At 46.3% G+C, this 20,929-nt stretch overlaps 1 protein-coding gene and 1 long non-coding RNA gene across 4 annotated transcripts in view; one reads left to right on the forward strand and one right to left on the reverse strand.

The window, feature by feature from the left end:
* The window catches only part of LOC147035340 (glucocorticoid modulatory element-binding protein 2-like), a 151,119-nt gene extending 139,272 nt beyond the window's left edge, over window positions 1-11,847 (reverse strand). Inside the window, exons 1-3 of one of the 3 annotated variants that reach the window (XM_085896902.1) lie at window positions 11,697-11,809; window positions 11,086-11,183; window positions 6,101-6,184 (exon numbers count right to left, since the gene is read on the reverse strand). The gene's annotated coding sequence lies outside the window, so the exon portion shown is untranslated. Of the gene's footprint in view, window positions 1-6,100; window positions 6,185-11,085; window positions 11,184-11,696 lie in introns of all 3 variants that reach the window. The other 2 variants (XM_085896911.1, XM_085896892.1) reach the window with 2 other exon arrangements.
* The window catches only part of LOC147035341 (uncharacterized), a 37,718-nt gene continuing 28,460 nt past the window's right edge, over window positions 11,672-20,929 (forward strand). The window contains exons 1-2 of the long non-coding RNA XR_015062177.1: window positions 11,672-11,828; window positions 14,329-14,472. This is a non-coding gene — a long non-coding RNA (uncharacterized LOC147035341). The remainder of the gene's footprint in view (window positions 11,829-14,328; window positions 14,473-20,929) is intronic.

The following is a 20,929-nucleotide window of genomic DNA, read 5'->3' on the forward strand; positions in this document are numbered from 1 at the left end:
AGTTGAGGAGCAAAAAGCTGTGTAATGCTCAATACTAAAAGTCTTCATCCTTCCGAGGAAGTACCAGGATTTGTTGATCGCAGGTTTCTTTACAGGGGTGAAAGGTGCGATTTGGTCGGAAACGTCGGCAGGAAATATTTAAATTAGGCTTTACAGATCATCAATGATGTTTTAAAATCTATAAGTTTGTGGACTGGAAGACCAAGTTGCTTTGAGAATTGGGCAAATTTATGAGCTTGTCGGCTGTATTCTGAATGAGTGTTTGGCAGAAGAAGCAGGTAAGCCTGTTAAAACAGCGATTTGTAGTAATGCAAGCATGATGTTGAGTGAGAGCATGAACCAGAGCTTCGGTTGTCCTCCGATTTAAGCAAGAGTGGATTTGGGCCGCAACGTGCAGACGGAAGGAAATGTATTTACAGATCGTGTTGATGTGTGCGTCATAAGAAAGGATTGGGATCATAGTGACACCTAGATTTAAAATGATGCAAACAAAGGTCAGGTTGTGATCCCCAAGTTTCATTTTCTGGGATTCAAGTTGTTTGGGGGTTTGATAAGGAGCCAAGAAACAGCATGAGAGAAATTGGGATAAGGTGGTTGCAGAATGATGAGGGAAAATGGAATAGTGATTGAAGAAGAGAATAGCAGTTGGGATGAGATAGAGTACACATCGTTGTCCAACATTATTATTGTAACACAAACACATTGCGACAAACTACAACAACATAATTACATAATCACACATGGTGCCCACAAGTGCCTTACTCAGGTGTCTCACAGGAGGGCGATTCAGGCTATTATTTGTCCCCCCCCCCCACCTCCACTGTTTCCTGTTTCCTAAAGAGCAAGATACTTGAAAATCAAGTACTGAATTTCAAACTGACATTTTTGAAAAAAACAGAAAGATCAAAGCAAAGCATGCCAATTGCCAAATGTGCCTGAACATAGAACGCACAGTAAACTCATCTTGACACTCCCCCTCCCGCCCCCCAAAACTACCACCAATTTCTCCACCACTGCTCTTTCCCTCTACCTCCCCAATTCTCTCCAATAACCCCCATTCCCACAATATGGCCTCCTCCGTTTTAGGTTTTATCCCTCCAATGGCCTCTAAATTTTACACACAGACGTAAACATAATATATAGTACTTTCGATTATTTCTGGGACAGTTTTGATGAAAACCTTGCAATGTGAGGGTGGAAGGGAGAAAACGAGGTGGAGGGCAAGAGGGAGGGGGAGTTCCTGATTCGTCAAACCATTGAAAAGCAACATAAAGTTGGTGACTTCTAGGACATTCCGGTCGAAGGACTTGCATGAAAAGCCACCCGATGTTGTGGAGAAACCTGTGAACCAATGTTTAAATCCCACATACTGTACAGATTTGCACATTGCCTTTGAATGTATTAAGGTATAGTGAGGTATGCACGCTCGCCTCTTCGCTGTCTTGCCTGGTGCCATCCCTCGGATGGAAGTTAAATGGACATCCCATCTGCCGGCATTCATTGACGGATGTTAAAGATCCTGTGGTGTCTTTCGTGAAGAGTAGGCAAGCTATTGCCAGCACCATGAACAAATTCCAAATCCCTTCCCGAACCGGAGGGCATCAGTGGCACAGTCACATCCTCAGCCAATGATAATACCCCACAGCCTTGTGCTGCATAGGAACGAAGATAATGAGCCAAAGCTGGTAAAAATAAAATAATTATCCAAACATGATGGTCGATTAATTAGTGTAACAACCAACTGAAATGGGATACCTGCCACAGTGTAAAGATCCAGGTAACATGCTGCGGAGCTTTTCCTATTAGAGCTCAGTAAGGGGTGTAGACAGTGGTGTTTTTGCAGCGGACTACGACTTGTGAGATTAGGGGAGAATGCATTTAACACTTCAAATTTATACATAAGTGGATTAATGTCCTACCAGTGAACAAAATGAAAATAACCATATATGGCAAAAATATGTCATCGGTTCTATTAATTATCAATGAGGACGTAAAGTAGAGTGAACTCCAGGCCTGATTTGTTGCTGGAATTGAAAGTCTTGTTTCAAATTGACACAAATTCCTCGTAAGAGCGTAAAATGAGAGTGCCGGCTTACAGTTTAACTCCCCTCATCAGGTTCCATCTTTCGACCCACCTCAATTATTTTGTTTCCCTTTTATCTCGTCTAAAGAATCAGCTCGGCTAATCTGTGAGACGTATCCAGTGGTTTATGCTGACACGTATCGGGGGGGTGCTGTTGGGGGGGGGGGCAGAACAGTGAGTGACGTGAATACATTACTTGCTCTCCCATCCAAATGTTCAAGACTGCTGTCGCCAAGCATCTCATACCACCATCTCCTGTGCATGCCAGCAATCACTTCCACTCTCATTAACCCTGGCCCTCTCTCTAACTGTTAGCTCTGCTTGGCCACAAAGATGTTGTTCATGTCTGTGCTTTATCCGGCTGCGCCCTTTCACCTTGCCGCCTGCAACTCTTGCATGATCCTTGAACTCTGGTATCAAGAAAGTGCCAGAAATATAACTCAAATCATATATATATATATATATATATATATATATATATATATATATATATATATATATATATATATATATATATATATATATATATATATATATATATATATATATATCTCAAGTGCCAGAAAAAATAGGATCACTGGACCTGGAGTTTATATGGGTCCTGGCCGAATGTTGAAATCCAAATTTGGTATCATTCTGACTGGTGGGTTTGGAGAAGAAGATTTTTGAAGGAATTTACACGATTTTCCCAAAAATTGACCAAGTCGGCCGTTTTGACACACTTCCGGCATCATTATCATAAATGTAGATCATCATTTCCTACGCAGCCTCTGGCTGCTGGCTGCATCATTACTGAGACCGTGGCTGTGCCACTGATGCAGTTCCCCCTGCTTCCAGTTCCAGTAAGCTGGTCCTCATTTTGCCGAGCTCGGAAGGATGACAAGCGAAGTCGACCCACCGGGTGTTAGTTAACGGCACGACAGAGGCTTCAACTCAAGACCCTAAGATCTTAACCGTTAAGCCAACACCAAGCTTAGGAAATGTAGATGTCGGAATGGACCTTTCTCTGAGAAAAATGGCGACACACACACACACAAACATCTCTCTTCTAGTATAGATACAAGATCGATGGATTGGGCTATTGCTGCTGAATAACTAATCCAACACTACAATACCATTTTGACATATCCATGCTCAGTCCTCGTGCAGGAGAGGTACAAAGATCGGTGAATCCACGAGAAGGTCCATTTCCTAATAATTTGGCAAAAAAATTTTTTTTTAATAATGCGAAAGGAGAGCACTTGAGCAACAAGAATGAACAATATTTGAATACACAATATTTATTTGCTTTCTGCTGATAAATAAATATGAATAACAAGTCAGAACAGCTCATCGAAAAAGATAACAGTGGAATAATAGGTTTGAGGACACACCTTTCGCTCAGCACTGTTCAAACAGGTTCAGGAATCAGTGGGAACTTCGATGACCTTATGAGACCAAGCAATATCTTATTCTTTTTCAACTCTTGGCTTTTGCTTATCGGGTTTTGAAGGAAACACACGTGACGTAAATATGCATTTCACAACCCGAAACCAACAAATGCAAGGCGAGCGAGGATTCCCTCCCAAGAAATTACTGGCAAATTAATCGTACGTGCGTTTATCGCTCAACGATTCATTCGATTTTCATACAACGGTGGAACATTATCAAGTTGGGGTATTGCTCTCCCTGAAGGGCTGGTGCCCCAGCATCGCCTCCATCTCTCCTGGATTCTTTGGAAAACAAAGCTATCAAGATTATTGAAATTAACTGCGGTGATGCCAAAGCACAAATCCTGCTGATCTCACATTGCAGTCCGCTCTTTTACCCCCCTCCCCTACTCCTCCTATGGAGAAGACCCTGCTCATCAGCCATCTAAATGGTCAGGAGCTGTTCCAGGACACAACTCATACTCTCAGCAACCCCCTGCTGGTTGAACTCCAAAGTTTAAGCTTTCTGCACACCTCAACTCCTTTTTTTTTCCAAGATATGGAACCACCTTCAAGAGAATACCCCCCCCCACAACACCCCGCAACCCCCTCCTCCTGTCAACATTATGAATGCCCATACCATGTCACAACTCTCAGATTTGGATCACTTATTAATGTTCCCATATACCCTGGCTCACGTGCAGGGAACCTAGGAACAAATCCCATATAGGCCTACAATGCGATTTTCTCCTTTGTCTACCTGGGTCAGATTGACTGTCATGAGTTGGGTGAACACAACTTGTAATCAAAGTAAAACACACTGATTTCTACCAATGTCCTCGTTACCTCCGCCAGCAAAGGTGGATGGAGGTTGTTTTCACACCTGTCTGCTTGTTTGTCTGTCTCTGAGCAGGATATCTCAAAAAGTTATGGATGGATTCGGAAGAAATTTCGTGGAGAGATTGGGTGTGTGACAAGGAGAAATCGATTAGACTTTGGTGAAGATCTGGATCCAGACACGAGTTACCTCCGCCACTGAAGGTGAAGGTGAAGGTGGTTATGTTTTCACCCCATTCTGTCTGTTTGTCTGTGTACAAAATATCTCAAAAAAGTTGTGGACGGATTCGGTTGAAATTGTGTGGACAGGTTGGGTGTGTGACAAGGACAAACTGATTAGATTTGGTGAAGATCTGAATCCAGATCTGGATACGAGAATTATTTGATTTTCAAAGTGATTCTTCACCATTGAGAGATAGTGCCAAAAACGATATATTACTGTAAAGCATGATATTTCAAACATGTAATGGGCCCGGTATGTTCTTGTGGATCAGGCATTACGTGGTGGAGGTATGCGCTCTACCGAGTGCCCTTCTAGTTTTAATGTGATTCTTCACCATTGACATTTCGGGCCAAAAATGATATGTTTAGTCGCATTATATCTCAAAAAGTTGTGGTTGTATTATGACAAAAATCGTTGGAAACAAGCCGGTTAGATTTCGGTTTCGGTCCAGATCCAGATCTGGCCTTTCAGTGGGATACAAAACGTAAACTGTTCGGCCTGGCAGAGGTATGTGCTGTACCGGGTGCCGTTGTAGTTCTTCATGCAATTTATTCAAGCTTCTGCATGAGCCGAAGATCACGAGAGGATAATTAAAATGTAATAAAATTAAATAAATAAATGAATAAATCAATCACCCAGCTTCAAATCCCATCTTGCCCACCAAAGCGCCTGCAATAAATGCAAAAGTACTCCAGGTCTCCTAATGTCATTGGCCTGCATGTTGTTCATGTGCAGAAATTTTTTTTTTTTTTTTTTAATCATCCAGGTTCAAATCTCTACTCCAAACCTCACCGTAACGTTGGGTTGAAACGGGTGAATGTTTTCTCTACACCGCAAGCAAGACAAGCCCGTCTACTCCAGTCGTCAACTGGATGGCGCACGTGACTCCTTGCTTCCTATTGATGAGTTTTTTTCATCACTACGCTCTTTCGGGAATGTTCAAGGCTGTCGTTATCTTTTTGAAGTTGCTCTTTTTTTTCCAACTAAATGCTGTTCAGTTAGAATGTTGAGCGAACCCGACCAAGACGCACAGGGACCGTTCGCCCTTATAAAAAGGTTTTGCCCCAGAGGAGAGTAACCGGAGGTTTCTATTTCTTCATCCATCAATTTATATGAGAGAGATTGAAGGTTAATTTTAACAGGTAGTGGTCAAGGCATAACCCTGATGGAAAACATCCAGCATGGGTTCACCCGAGATGCGAATCCCCAGATACAAAAGGCCTCCAAAAGACAAGTCACGTTCTGGCCTTTTAAGGACGACTGAAGGGTTCTTTTTTAACCCCCAAAAGATAAATGTTTGGTTGCTATAAACAGAGCGCCGAAAAACATTCAAAGCATGAAAAAGAATGCCTGGAGACTAACTTTGCGACCGTTATGATCAAAAAGCCCGGTCAAAACATTTGAGATTCCACTTGTAATGAAGGAACTGCAGGAAGCTCGGAGGAAACAACATGTGAGGAGGAAACATGCTTGTCTAACTCAGCCTGTGCAACTTTAGTTTGCTGTAATTCCATGAAAAACACAAAACACTGTTACATACGCACTCACACATATGCGATGAACACAGTTGCCATCTACTGACACCACTGCCACCTCCGCTCAGCTGCAAAACCCACCGACATCGCTGCAAAGCTATAGGACACAGTGAAGTTCAATCACTTTGTAGACGCACTAAAAACCACTACCGCCTCCGCTCAGCGGTTTCACAAGTCACCGCCACTGCTCAGCACGCAGGACACCCTCATGCTCAGCATCCGTTTAACCACATGACAAACCACTGTTGCCTCAGCTCCGCCACACAACACAATGCCGTCTCGAAGCTGCACGACACGCCACCTCCGATGCTTAGCTGTATAACACAACGCCACCGCTCAGCTGGATGACAAACTGCCACTGCTACAGCCACAAGGACAGAGGACACCACCCACCATCACCACCTCCTACTCCTCCCCTGCTCTCAGCCACATGACACCGCAGCAGCTCAGCCAAACAACATACCGCCACATCCATTGTTGCCACCCACTCACACACGATAGGCCACCGCCACCGCCTACCAGCCACGTGCAACACACCGCCACTGCAAGCACTGAACCACACACTATAGCCTGCAAGTCTAGCACGACACATTGCCACCCAGCTACACATGATGTGCCGCCGGCACCACCCAGCCATGCGCATCACACCACTGTCACCTCTGCACAGCTGTGCGTGGAACACTGACACTACATTCAGCCACACAGCATGCCACTCGTTCAGGCGGAAAGCGACCAACGGCACTCAGCAAGCCCTACACGCCACCGCTACCACTCAGCTGCTCGACACATCACTATGCCAAGTGTGACACCACCGCTGAGCCTCAGCCACCCGACATGCAAACACCACTGCTCAACTGCCAGAAAATCCAATGTCACCACTCAACTGCCCGACAAACCAACACTGCCTTCATAAGGGATCCCGACCACACCAATACTGCAACTGAGCCACCAGACATGTCACTGAAGCGTCAGCCGCACGACATGCCACCACTACCACTCATCCACCCAACACACAACCTAAGCCACTCAGTGACCTGATATACCACCATATACACATGACACACTACCACTTCCACACCAATGCGGAGATATCTGACACGCCACTCAGCTGAGTGTGCCACCACTGCTGTCACTCAGCATGCTACTTCCGCCAGACAAACCACCACGCCGCCACTGCAGCCACAACCACTCAAATGCCCGCCAAGTCACTGCCACCGCTCAAATGACCAACATATCGACACTTCCTCCACGAAGACTCCCAACTACGCCAAATCCGCAACTGAGCCCCCCACCACGCCACTGAAGCCACTCATTCTGAGGGCACACCACAGCCACCATGCAGCTGCACCACCACTCAGCAAAGCGATATGCCACTCAACCACCATACACTGAACTTCCGCCACTCAGCCGACAACCCCCGAACACGGCACGACCTCCACTCAGGCATGCTGCTAGCCGTTGCTCAATTGCGCGACGTGTCCAAAACCTCAAGACATGGCACAGCTGCCAAACAGCATGCCACCACGACCACACCACAAATCAACCATGCAGCCGCCACCACTCAGCCACTTCCACTCAGCAGCCCTAAGCACAATCACACCCACACCACTTAGCAGCTCAACAAGTCATACCTGACAATCAGGCACCTGACACACCAAATGCCACCGCCATTCCCGCAACACACCAACCACCACAACTGCTCAGCTGCCTGACACCACCACCACACAGAACACAGCTGCAGGACACATCATCGCCACCACTCAGCTGCCCAACTCCACACCACCACTCACTGCTCGACACGCAATCGACACCATTTCGCCGCATGACTGTGCAAACGCTCCGCCATACGACTCCGCACAAACGCTCCGCCGCACGACTCCGCACAAACGCTCCGCCGCACGACTCCGCACAAACGCTCCGCCATACGACTCCGCACAAACGCTCCGCCATACGACTCCGCACAAACGCTCCGCCGCACGACTCCGCGAAAATGCTCCGCCATACGAATCTGCGCAAATGCTCCGCCACACAAATCCGGGCCACCGCTCCGCCGCACAAACGCGTAATCTCTTGGCTTTTGCTCTTCATAGCTCCGCCGCGCAAACGCTCTGCCGCACGACTCCGCGAAAATGCTCCGCCACACGAATCTGCGCAAACGCTCCGCCGCACAAATCCGGGCCACCGCTCCGCCGCACAAACGCGTAATCACTTGGCTTTTGCTCTTCATAGCTCCGCCGCGCAAACGCTCTGCCGCACGACTCCGCGCAAACGCTCTGCCGCACCACTCCGCGCAAACGCTCCGCCGCACCACTCCGCGCAAACGCTCCGCCGCACGAATCCGGGTCACAGCTCCGCCGCACGAATCCGGGTCACAGCTCCGCCGCACGAATCCGGGTCACAGCTCCGCCGCACGAATCCGGGTCACAGCTCCGCCGCACAAACGCGTAATCTCTTGGCTTTTGCTCTTCATAGCTCCGCCGCACAAACGCTCCGCCGCACGACTCCGCGCAAACGCTCAGCCGCACGAATCCGGGTCACAGCTCCGCCGCACGAATCTGGGTCACAGCTCCGCCGCACGAATCTGGGTCACAGCTCCGCCGCACGAATCCGGGCCACAGCTCCGCCGCACGAATCCGGGCCACAGCTCCGCCGCACGAATCCGGGCCACAGCTCCGCCGCACGAATCCGGGCCACCGCTCCGCCGCACGAATCCGGGCCACCGCTTCGCCGCACGAATCCGGGCCACCGCTCAGCCGCACGAATCCGGGCCACCGCTCCGCCGCACGAATCCGGGCCACCGCTCCGCCGCACGAATCCGGGCCACCGCTCCGCCGCACGACTCCGCACAAGCGCTCCGCCGCACGACTCCGCGCAAGCGCTCCGCCGCAAGACTCCGCGCAAGCGCTCCGCCGCACGACTCCGCGCAAGCGCTCCGCCGCAAGACTCCGCGCAAGCGCTCCGCCGCCAGACTCCGCGCAAGCGCTCCGCCGCCAGACTCCGCGCAAGCGCTCCGCCGCCAGACTCCGCGCAAGCGCTCCGCCGCCAGACTCCGCGCAAGCGCTCCGCCGCCAGACTCCGCGCAAGCGCTCCGCCGCCAGACTCCGCGCAAACGCTCCGCCGCCAGACTCCGCCCAAACGCTCCGCCGCCAGACTCCGCGCAAATGCTCCGCTGCATGACTCCGTGCAAACGCTCCGCCGCCAGACTATGCGCAAATGCTCCGCTGCCCGACTTCGCACAAACGCTCCGCCGCCCGACTATGCACAAATGCTCCACCGCCAAATTTGCACAAACGCTCCGCCGCCCAAGTCCACGCAACCACTCGGTCGCCCAAGTCTAGGCAACCACTCAGCCGCCCAAGTGCACATAACCACTCAGCAGCCCAAGACCACGCAACCACTCAGCCGCCCAAGTCCACGCAACCACTCAGCCGCCCAGGACCACGCAACCACTCATCCGCCCAGGACCACGCAACCACTCATCCGCCCAAGACCACGCAACCACTCAGCCGCCAAAGTCCACGCAACCACTCAGCCGCCAAAGTCCACGCAACCACTCAGCCGCCCAAGACCACGCAACCACTCAGCCGCCCAAGTCCACGCAACCACTCAGCAGTCCAAGCCCACGCAACCACTCAACCGACCAAGTCCACGCAACCACTCAGCCGCCCAGGACCACGCAACCACTCAGCCGCCAAAGACCACGCAACCACTCAGCCGCCCAATTCCACGCAACCACTCAGCAGTCCAAGTCCACACAACCACTCAACCGTCAAAGACAACGCAACCACTCAGCCGCCAAATTCCACGCAACCACTCAGCAGTCCAAGTCCACACAACCACTCAACCATCAAAGACAACGCAACCACTCAGCCGCCAAATTCCACAGCACCACTCAAGCGTCAAAGTCCATGCCACCACTCAACCGACCAAGTCCACGCAACCACACAACCGTCAAAGACAACGCAACCACTCAGCCGCCCAGGAGCACGCAACCACTCAGCAGTCCAAGTCCACGCAACCACTCAGCCGCCCAAGTCCACGCAACCACTCAACCGTCAAAGACAACGCAACCACTCTCTGCTGCTCAGGTCCATGCCACCACACTCTGGTGCCTGGGTCCATGCCACCACACTCTGCTGCCCAACTCCACGCCACCACACTCTGCTGCACAACTCCATGCAACCACACTCTGCTGCACAGGTCCACAGCACCACTCAGCCGTCCGGGTCCACGCCACCACACTCTTCTGCCCAACTCCATACCACCACACTCTTCTGCCAAACTCCACGCCACCACACTCTGCTGCCCAACTCCACGCCACCACACTCTTCTACCCAACTTCACGCCACGACACTCTTCTACCCAACTCCACGCCACCACACTCTTCTACCCAACTCCACGCCACCACACTCTTCTACCCAACTCCACGCCACCACACTCTTCTACCCAACTCCACGCCACCACACTCTTCTACCCAACTTCACGCCACCACACTCTTCTACCCAACTCCACGCCACCCCACTTTCCTACCCAACTCCACCCCACCCCACTTTCCTGCCCAACTCCACACCACCACACTCTGCTGCCCAACTCCACGCCACCACACTCTGCTGCCCAACTCCACACCACCAAACTCTTCTGCCCAACTCCACGCCACCACACTCTGCTGCCCAACTCCACACCACCAAACTCTTCTACCAAACTTCACGCCACCACACTCTGCCGCCCAGCTCCGCGCCGCCACACTCTTCTACCCAGCTTCACGCCACCCCACTTTCCTGCCCAACTCCACACCACCACACTCTTCTGTCCAACTCCACGCCACCACACTCTTCTACCAAACTTCACGCCACCACACTCTGCTGCCCAACTCCACGCCACCACACTCTTCTACCCAGCTTCACGCCACCCCACTTTCCTGTCCAACTCCACACCACCACACTCTGCTGCCCAACTCCACAATCCCGTTTTTCTCCTCATCATGCACATCTTCCTCACCACGAGCTGCGTGTGTTGATAAGCCCGTGCACAGCTGTGCTCCGCACAATAACCAAGGAAAACGATATCATATCCATTCACAGACGCCAATGTCGGACCTGAAAAATTCCAAAAACAACATCAAAATGCACACTCGAGATCAGGGACATCGGCAATGGCCGCATGATGGCGGCGGCCCTGTGGAACGACCGGCGGAAAGGAGGTAAAAAACAAACAAACAAAAGGAAACAAACATGTACGAAGGTCCTGAAATTGAGATGATCGCACAGAGGGTGGTAGAAAAACAGGGGAGGAAAAGGTGGTGGTGGTTGTGGTCGTGGTGGTTGTAGTAGTGGTGGTGGTTGTGCCTAAGGATAAACGACGTGTTGGTAGGAAGGCGAACGAACTGAGGAGAGCCGCGTCCAACGGGTGAGGAGGATAAGGTGTGTGAGATTGTCCTGTGTATGACGAGAGAGATAGAGAGGGAGAGAGAGACAGAGACCCGCGATGGCGCGGTTACGTCGTGCGGCGGACGCGGCCACGCAGGCACGCCGGGAGGAGGAGGAGGAGGAGGAGGGGGGTAACCGTGGGGCCCGGTGAGGATCGGGTCCGACCCGGCTCGGACTACCCACCAGCTCGGCCGAGCCCTGGGGCTCAAACGATCTCCACTGGACCCGGACTCTCAGAACGAGCGCTGCCGCATCGCGGCCTCTCGACAACACCGTCTTGGATAGGAGAAGGGGCGCGATGGCGGGCGGGCCGAGGTGGGAGGGCAGGGAAGGGGAGGGAAGGCCACTGGGTTGTGACGTGACGTCACACGCTCTGTAGAGGGCGCTCGAGGAGAGGCCACTGGGTTGTGACGTGACGTCACACGCTCTGCAGAGGGCGCTCGAGAGGAGCTGCTGCCTTGTAACTTACGAAATCTAAAGATTTCGGAAGTATATTGATGCCTTCCGTTTCTGTTTGTTTGTTTGTTTGTTTGTTTGTAGGCACGATAACTCGAGAAGGGAAGAAGCTACCAATGTAAAATTACACCACGTGATTCAGGAGGGTGATGGCTAGTGCTGATTATATTTTGGTCAAAATCGGTCAAAGGTCAAGGTCACGGTGAGGTCAAATATTCGATTTTTGATGGTTTGGTACAGATAACGCGAACGGAAGAAGCTACTCATGTCAAATTACACCACGTGATTCAGGAGGGTGATGGCTAGTGCTGATTAGATTTTGGTCAAAATCAGTCAAAGATCAAGGTCACAGTGAGGTCAAACATCCAAAAAATAACTCGAGAACGGAAGAAGCTTCCAATGTGAAATTGCACCACGTGATTCAGGAGGGTGGTGGCTAGCGCTGATTAGATTTTGGTCAAAATCGCTCAAAGGTCAAGGTCACAGTGAGGTCAAACATCCAAAACATTCGATTTTTGATGGTTTGGTACAGAATCATCGTAGACATTTCTGGTTTGCGTCGCTACCTTCCCAAGAGACAGCGTTTATTAGACAACGTCAGAGGTCAAGTTGAAGATTTCGTAAGTACCAGTCTATGACTGCTTGTTTGTTTGTTTGTAGGCACGATAAATCGAGAACGGAAGAAGCTACCAATGTCAAATTACACCACGTGATTCAGGAGGGTGATGGCTAGCGCTGATTAGATTTTGGTCAAAATCGGTCAAAGGTCAAGGTCACAGTAACTTCAAACATCCAAAAAAAAGCTATAACTCGAGAACGGAAGAAGCTACCAATGTCAAATTACATCACGTGATTCAGGAGGGTGGTGGCTAGCGCTGATTAGATTTTGGTCAAAATCGGTCAAAGGTCAAGGTCACAGTGAGGTCAAACATTCGATTTTTGAGGTTTGGTACAGAATCATCGTAGACACTTCTGGTTTGCGTCGCTACCTTCCCAAGAGACAGCTTTTATTCAACAAGGTCAGAGGTTAAGTTGATGATTTCGTAAGTACCAGTCTATGACTGCTTGTTACTTACGAAATCTAAAGATTTTGGAAGTATATTGATGACTTCCGTCCTCCGTGTGTTTGTGTGTTTGTTTTGTAGGCACGATAACTCGAACGGAAGAAGCTACCAATGTCAAATTACACCACATGATTCAGGAGGGTGATGGCTAGCGCTGGTTAGATTTTGGTCAAAATGTCAAATGTCAAGGTCACAGTGAGGTCAAACATCCAAAACATGATAACTCGAGAAAAGCCACCACAGGTATTGTTGACGGAGCGTGAGTTGGGAAGATCGAGGTAAGTTCGGCGGAATTTGTGTGTCAATTCATCGAGTTATGGTTGTTTTAAAAATTTCAGTGTTATAAAATAATATTAAATAATTCCGTAAATTCCTGTGGAGAAATGGAGTATTTTTGCTTCGGTCGACGTTTCGAGTTCATTTTAACTTCAATTTTAATTTTGTCTTCGGTTTTTGCGATCGCATAGGACGCTTAACATTCGATTGTCGAGATTCTGGGAAAAATCGGATGTTTTGGAGACGTTTTAAGATTATTTAAGAAATATTTCACCCGCCGCGTCATGGCTTGTCACATGGCGCAGCGCGCTCGAGCAGACGTGTCGGTGAGTCACGTAAAGGTTTTGCGTGTGTGCGCTGACATCATCGCGCTCGCCCCGACGTCCTTTCGAGTTGGGGGGCCGTCGAGTGTGACCTTTACGTTACGTTAATCCTCGGTAACTCGAGAACAGAAGAAGCTACCAATGTCAAATTACACCACGTGATTCAGGAGGGTGATGGCTTGGGCTGATTAGATTTTGGTCAAAATCGGTCAAAGGTCAAGGTCACAGTGAGGTCAAACAATCGATTTTTGATGGTTTGGTACAGAATCATCGTAGAAACTTCTGGTTTGCATCGCTACCTTCTCGAGAGACAGCTTTTATTAGACAAGATCAGAGCTCAAGTTGACGATTTCGTAAGTACCAATGTATGACTGCTTGTTTGTTTGTTGGTTTTCCTTTCCTGTGTGGAGACTGTAAGTGCTTCTTAATTATCGAATGGTCGTGAACCCAAGGTCCTGAAGGTTGGACAACAACGAGCCGAGCACAACATGATCTCTTGATGTGGTAGATTGGTCGGTTGAGGGTCATTGAATGTGATAAAAACCATCATGACGCCGAGGGTGGTCAGAAGGATCGAGAACCCAGGCTGTTGATTGGTTACTCGGAGCCTCGACCCTGACTCATTAACATACAATCAACTGTGGCAGCTTGCACTTGCCATTGGTTTCATTAACTTGACGTGGTTTTCTGTTCCAGGGTATCATCCGCAAGTTTTCTCTGTCTGCAGTTGTGGGTCTTGCTTGCCTTGACCAACATCATCAAACTCCTTGGGGTGAAGGTGCAACAACCCTCATACTGCACGTGGGCCGAGTGGGCAGCGAACTGTGGTCGTGGATGGAGGTGACCCGCTGAAAGTGTGTGTGTGTGTGTGTGTGTGTGTGTGTGTGTGTGTGTGTGTGTGTGTGTGTGTGTGTGTGTGTGTGTGTGTGTGTGTGTGTGTGTGTGTGTGTCCTCTAAAACCATGAAACCGAGCAGCCTGAAACTTTTCATGCATACTGAGGGAACTCCATGGGAGTGCATGAATGACAATTGGGTGTTTGGGTCATATCAATTTAAACACCTCTTTTGAAGATAATTAACGGCCTTATTTAATTATTCTTCAGCAGGCGTCATCCTTGGTCAGCCCTCTGTCAGCTTCTTGGGGCCTTAATTCACCATTTTGTTCGGCTGATTCAAACACGTATTCTCTCTATCGAGTGCAGCTTGTGGCTGCTGGTTGCATCATTGGTTGGGACGCGACTTTGCCGCTGATGCAGTGTCCCCCTTACCAGTACACACTGGTACTCATTTTGCCGACCTCGGAAGGATGACAGGCTGAGTCAACCTCCTGGTGTATATTAATTCAGTGGCCAACGGGGGTTGAACTCAGGACCCGAGGATCCCAAGCCACCACCCTAACCACTAAGCCAACACCAGGCTTGCTCAAACATGTATTGATTTGGAAACCCAATCTACTCTCATGGACTAATTATTAAGTGTTCAATCAAAATAATATGGAATAGGCAAAGCCCAGAAGCGAACTTAGAATTCTTCTTATATTCGATGCTGCAATTTCCGGTTACTTCGGCCTGGATTCGGGATCAGCGATCAAAGAATGTAAATCACGATTAAAAATTATTTTTTGATGATGCTGGAGATATCTTTGTTATAAAATTAGGTAAACTTAAAACTGCTAGAGTATGTACTCTCTAGTTTTGATGTTAATTTTTCAGACATAAAGGTGTGATTGGGTATACTATAGATCAAATTAATTATTTGTGCATTTCTAGAACCGTGATAACACTACTGCATATTACCTCAACATTACCTTCACAACAACAACTACACCGCCTAGAACAGGATCTCATCTGAAAAAATAAATATTACCTCAACATTACCTTCACAACAACAACTACACCGCTTAGAACAGGATCTCATCTAAATAAAAAATATATATATATTACCTCAACATTACCTTCACAACAACAACGACACCGCCCAGAACAGGATCAAATCTGAAAAAATATATTACCTCAACATTACCTTCACAATGACAACTACACCGCCTTGAACAGGATCTCATCTGAAAAAATATATATTACCTCAACATTACCTTCACAACGACAACTACACCGCCTAGAACAGGATCTCATCTGAAAAAATTAATATTACCTCAACATTACCTACACAACAACAACTACACTGCCTTGAACAGGATCTCATCTGAAAAAATAAATATTACCTCAACATTACCTTCACAACGACAACTACACCGCCTAGAACAGGATCTCATCTGAAAAAATTAATATTACCTCAACATTACCTACACAACAACTACACTGCCTTGAACAGGATCTCATCTGAAAAAATAAATATTACCTCAACATTACCTTCACAACGACAACTACACCGCCGAGAACAGGATCTCATCTGAAAAAAATAATATTACCTCATCATTACCTTCACAACAACAACTACACCGCTTAGAACAGGATCTCATCTGAAAAAAAAAATATTACCTCAACATTACCTTCACAACGACAACTACACTGCCTAGAACAGGATCTCATCTGAAAAAATAAATATTACCTCAACATTACCTTCACAACAACAACTACACCGTCTTGAACAGGATCTCATCTGAAAAGTAAATATTACCTCAACATTACCTTCACAACAACAACTACACCACCGAGAACAGGATATCATCTGAAAAAATAAATATCACCTCAACATTACCTTCACAACGACAACTACGCCGCCGAGAACAGGATCTCATCTGAAAAAAAAATATATTACCTCAACATGACCTTCACAACAACTACACCGCCGAGAACAGGATCTCATCTGCAAAAATAAATATATTACCTCAACATTACCTTCACAACGACAACTACACCGCCTTGGACAGGATCTCATCTAAAAAAATTAATATTACCTCAACATTACCTTCACAACGACAACTACACCGCCGAGAACAGGATCTCATCTAAAAAAAAAAATATTACCTCAACATTACCTTCACAACGACAACTACACCGCCTAGGACAGGATCTCATCTAAAAAAATTAATATTACCTCAACATTACCTTCACAACGACAAGTACACCGCCGAGAACCGGATCTCATCTGAAAAAAAAAATATTACCTTCACAACGACAACTACACCGCCGAGAACAGGATCTCATCTAAAAAAATTAATACTAGAAGCGAATGTAGAATTCTTCTTACATTCGCGTCTGACTTTACCTATAACTTGTTCACAACTGTATACGCAATTTCCAGTTACTTTGGCCTGGATTCGGGATCAGCGATCAAATAATGTAAATCACGATTAAAAATTATTTTTTGATGATGTGGGAGATATCTTTATTAAAATCAGTGGAGGAAATATACACCATCTCTGATATTTGGGTCTTTCATGTCTCCGACGATGCCTTTATCTCCCGGCATGCATCATTCCCCATGACAAAAACCGGAAGCAAAAAAAAAAAAAACCGGAAGCAAAAAAAAAAACCGGAAGCAAAAAAAAAAAACGGAAGCAAAAGGGTCATAGCCAACGACACGGATTCCAAATTGTCAGATAAAAATTTCCCAAATGGGTAAAAAAATGATTCATTTATATATTTGGAAAACAGGTTATTTAATTTTTTATTGGCTTTTTTGGAAACTATGTTTTATCTGAAGTTCAGGTTTAATTTCAAGATAATCCATTATTTTATTTATGCAATATCTTGTGTTGATATTTCCCTGAAAATGACAATCGTTGATAATATAAATCATCAATCCACGAAACATGGTCATCATTTCTTCAGTATCTTCTCTTGTAATCACCTTGTAATTGTAATTAATCTTGTAATATGAGGTGTATTATCACCCTCATACTTTATATTCATTTCTCGAATCAATCTTGTAAAGTAATTCATTTTTGGTGTAAATCTCAAAGACTTGTATTCCTTTTTATATTTTTTATTATCATTAATTAGAAGATAATCACAGAACATATTGTTTATAGGCTTTTGACTCTGTGTTTAATCCCCCTCTTTCACATGCAGGACAATTCTCAAATTTGTCATGTGGAGAATCAAGAAATTCAAGAGGGTCAAAATCTAGTAAACTATTCATATTTCTAAAGTAAAACTTTACTACAAACAAAATTCATCTTCGGTACTTTCATTGGTGCTTTCACAATCATCTATAAAACTACTTTCATAACTATCGTTTGAACACAAACTCTCAGTATCATAACTGTCTTCTGTTCCAACAGAGATACTATCATCACTCTCATAATAAACATCCGTCTGTGATTTATGGTGATTTTGAAAGTATCCTTGAAAAGATAGATACGGTTTCTTCAAATCCAAATAAATCATACACAAATAAATACCGAAAACGTACTCCTTGTGGTTTCTGTTATTATATCAAATCATCTGTTGGTGATGAATACAACAAGTTAGATCTTTACAGAGAAGAAGATGCCTCAGAGGAGTTTGTAAGATGATTGGAAAAAGACTGCATAAGACAAAGATAAATAATGGTTGAAACCTATAAACCAATGTCATTAACAAAGGGAGAGAAAAAGGAAGTGAGAAAGAATAGTATCTGTCATATTTGTGAGGAGAAAATTGAGGGAGAGGTCAAAGTTCGGGATCATTGTAATCTTACTGGTAAATATAGAGGTCCAGCTCATTCCCGTTGTAATCTTAATTACAAGCCCCCAAACTTTATTCCTGTCTTTCTACACAATAACGCTCATGAAGACATCTATTTATAAATTAACTTTCAAAGACATCTGGAGATATTTCTGCCATTCCTAACACAGATCAAAAATACATCTCATTCACAAAAACAATTCATACATCCCCCATAACCCATATCAGATTTCTTGACACATACAAGCTTATGGCAAGTCCATTTTCTAACTTAGCATCAAATATTAAAAATGTACCGGATCTTAAATCACATTTCTCAAATCAAGAAGAGATTGATCTCTTATCACAAAAGGGAATATATCCATGTGACTACATGGATTAATTTGAGAAGTTTAAAGAAACACAACTTCCTTCAAGGGAAAGTTTCTATCGCAAGTTGAATAATACTCATATTTCTGATGAAGATTATACACAAGCTAAAAAGGTTTGGGAGAAGTTTAATATAAAGAATCTTGGAGAATATCATGATTTGTATCTTAAAACTGATGTATTGTTATTGGCTGATGTGTTTGAAACTTTTAGAACAGTCTGTCATAATAAAAATTCTTATGGATTAGACCCCGCTCACTATTACACAACCCCGGGTTTGGCTTGGAATGCCTTGTTAAAAATGACAAAACAGGATTTGGAATTAATCAGTGATAAAGATATGCTTTGAATGATAGAGAAGGCAAAAAGAGGAGGAATATCAAGTGTGTTCCAAGAGATATGCAAAAGCAAATTACAAATATCTTCATGATTATAATAAGAATGAAGACAACTCTTACCTGATGTATTATGATGCTAACAATTTGTATGGGTGGGCGACATCTCAATCTTTACCTTATGGAAAACTTAAAAGGGTTAAAGAAAAACAATATGAAAAAGTTTTACAAGACATTGTTGTCTCCTCTCAAAAAGAATTGGATGAAGTTAAATGAATGTAATTTTGAGGTTGATTTAAAATATCCAGAAGAACTTCATCACAAACATAAAGACCTTCCTTATGCCCCTGATAAAGAAAGTCCAAGGAAAGAATGGTTAAGTGATTACCAACAGTCATTTAATATAAAAGGTAAATCTCCAGAAAAAAAACACTTACTACATTAAATGATAAAGAAAGTTATGTTTTGCATCAAAGGAACTTGAGACAATATTTATCTGCTGGGTTGAGAGTGAGGAAAATTCATAGGATTTTGAAATTTAAACAGTCATTGGTTGAAGAAGTATATTGATTTTAATGCAAAAATGAGAACAGAAGCAAAAACAGATCTTGAGAAGGACTTATAAATTAATGAATAATGCTGTATTTGGAAAGACGATGGAAAATGTTAGGAATCGACAAAACATAAGACTTGCTGCATCTTGGAAACAGGCTTCAAAGTTAATTAATAGACCAAGTTTTGAGCGAGCGGAGGTGTTTTCAGATAACTTTTGTGCTATTCATTTGAAAAAAAGAGCGTATTGAAATGGATAACCTATTTATATCGGAACATCAATTCTTGACTTGTCAAAGTTGTTAATGTATGACTATTACTATAATAATTTAAAATAAAAGTACAAGGATAATGTGTCATTGTTATATATGGATACAGATAGTTTTATATTAGAAATTAAGACAAGTGATGTATATGAGGATATGATTGATAATGTATATATTGTCGCGGATTCGCGCCCGCCGGCGTGCTGACGGCCACGTAACTCGAATCGCGGCACGTCGCCCACCGGACGGACAATCCAGTCGTGACCCTCTCGGACTAACGCCGGGAACCAGTCACGGGTGGACCTTTCGGTCTCACCGCGATCGAGCCAATCGGCCCCCGCGTGGGATAGGGTTGCTCGCCAAATTCGACCTACCTAAGTACCCACACAGAGGATAGACCGGGCAATCGCACCTCGCCGCAGGTCGACTTCGGACACGGGCCACTTAAGCGACCCGTTCCGTACTATCGGGATAACCGAGCGGTGTTATCGTCGGCCTCGACGGTTCGATTAATTATCGGGCGTATTCAGCCCACTACCAACCCTTTACGTGAAGCAAGATGAGGATTCAATGAAAGAAATGACGAAGCGAAGCGGGAAAACAGTTCAACATAAAGCACATTTATTCGCGATGAACGGAAAGCACACATATACAATTCCACCAAAAGCACATAGAAAAGAAGAAGACAAAAAGCAAATGCGACAATGCAGATCTAATACCGACTACGCGAGCACACGGCAACACTTATACAATTTTACTTCACAGACGGCGCCGACAACACACATTCCCAAAGCAAAAGAAAAGAGAACCACCCTCCAGGATGAGGGGGTAGGCGGGCCTGGGGCCGAGACCGTGTCGGGCCTACCCGTCTGATGATGAGACGCGGAGCGGCGGTGGTGCCTCAACTCCGCGGGCCTCGCGGACAGTGTCCGGCAGGGGTGGGAAGGGGGCCCCCTTTGTCGCACTATCTCAGCGCGGGGGGAAACAGGAGGGGGTTGCTGATGCTTGGGGAAAGGAGGATATAACCCTGTCTCGGGTCCCGCGGCGAGCGTCTCCTCCTCCACCTCGGTCGCGTTGCTGGCCTCTCTGGTGTGCAGCTCCCGGCACCGACGCGAGCACCCCCTCATCTGCCTTCGCCGCCGCC

The sequence above is a fragment of the Eptatretus burgeri genome, chromosome 1, assembly GCF_056783735.1.
Source record: "Eptatretus burgeri isolate ZD-2024b chromosome 1, Ebu_testis_v1, whole genome shotgun sequence".
Classification (NCBI taxonomy): Eukaryota; Metazoa; Chordata; class Myxini; order Myxiniformes; family Myxinidae; genus Eptatretus; species Eptatretus burgeri.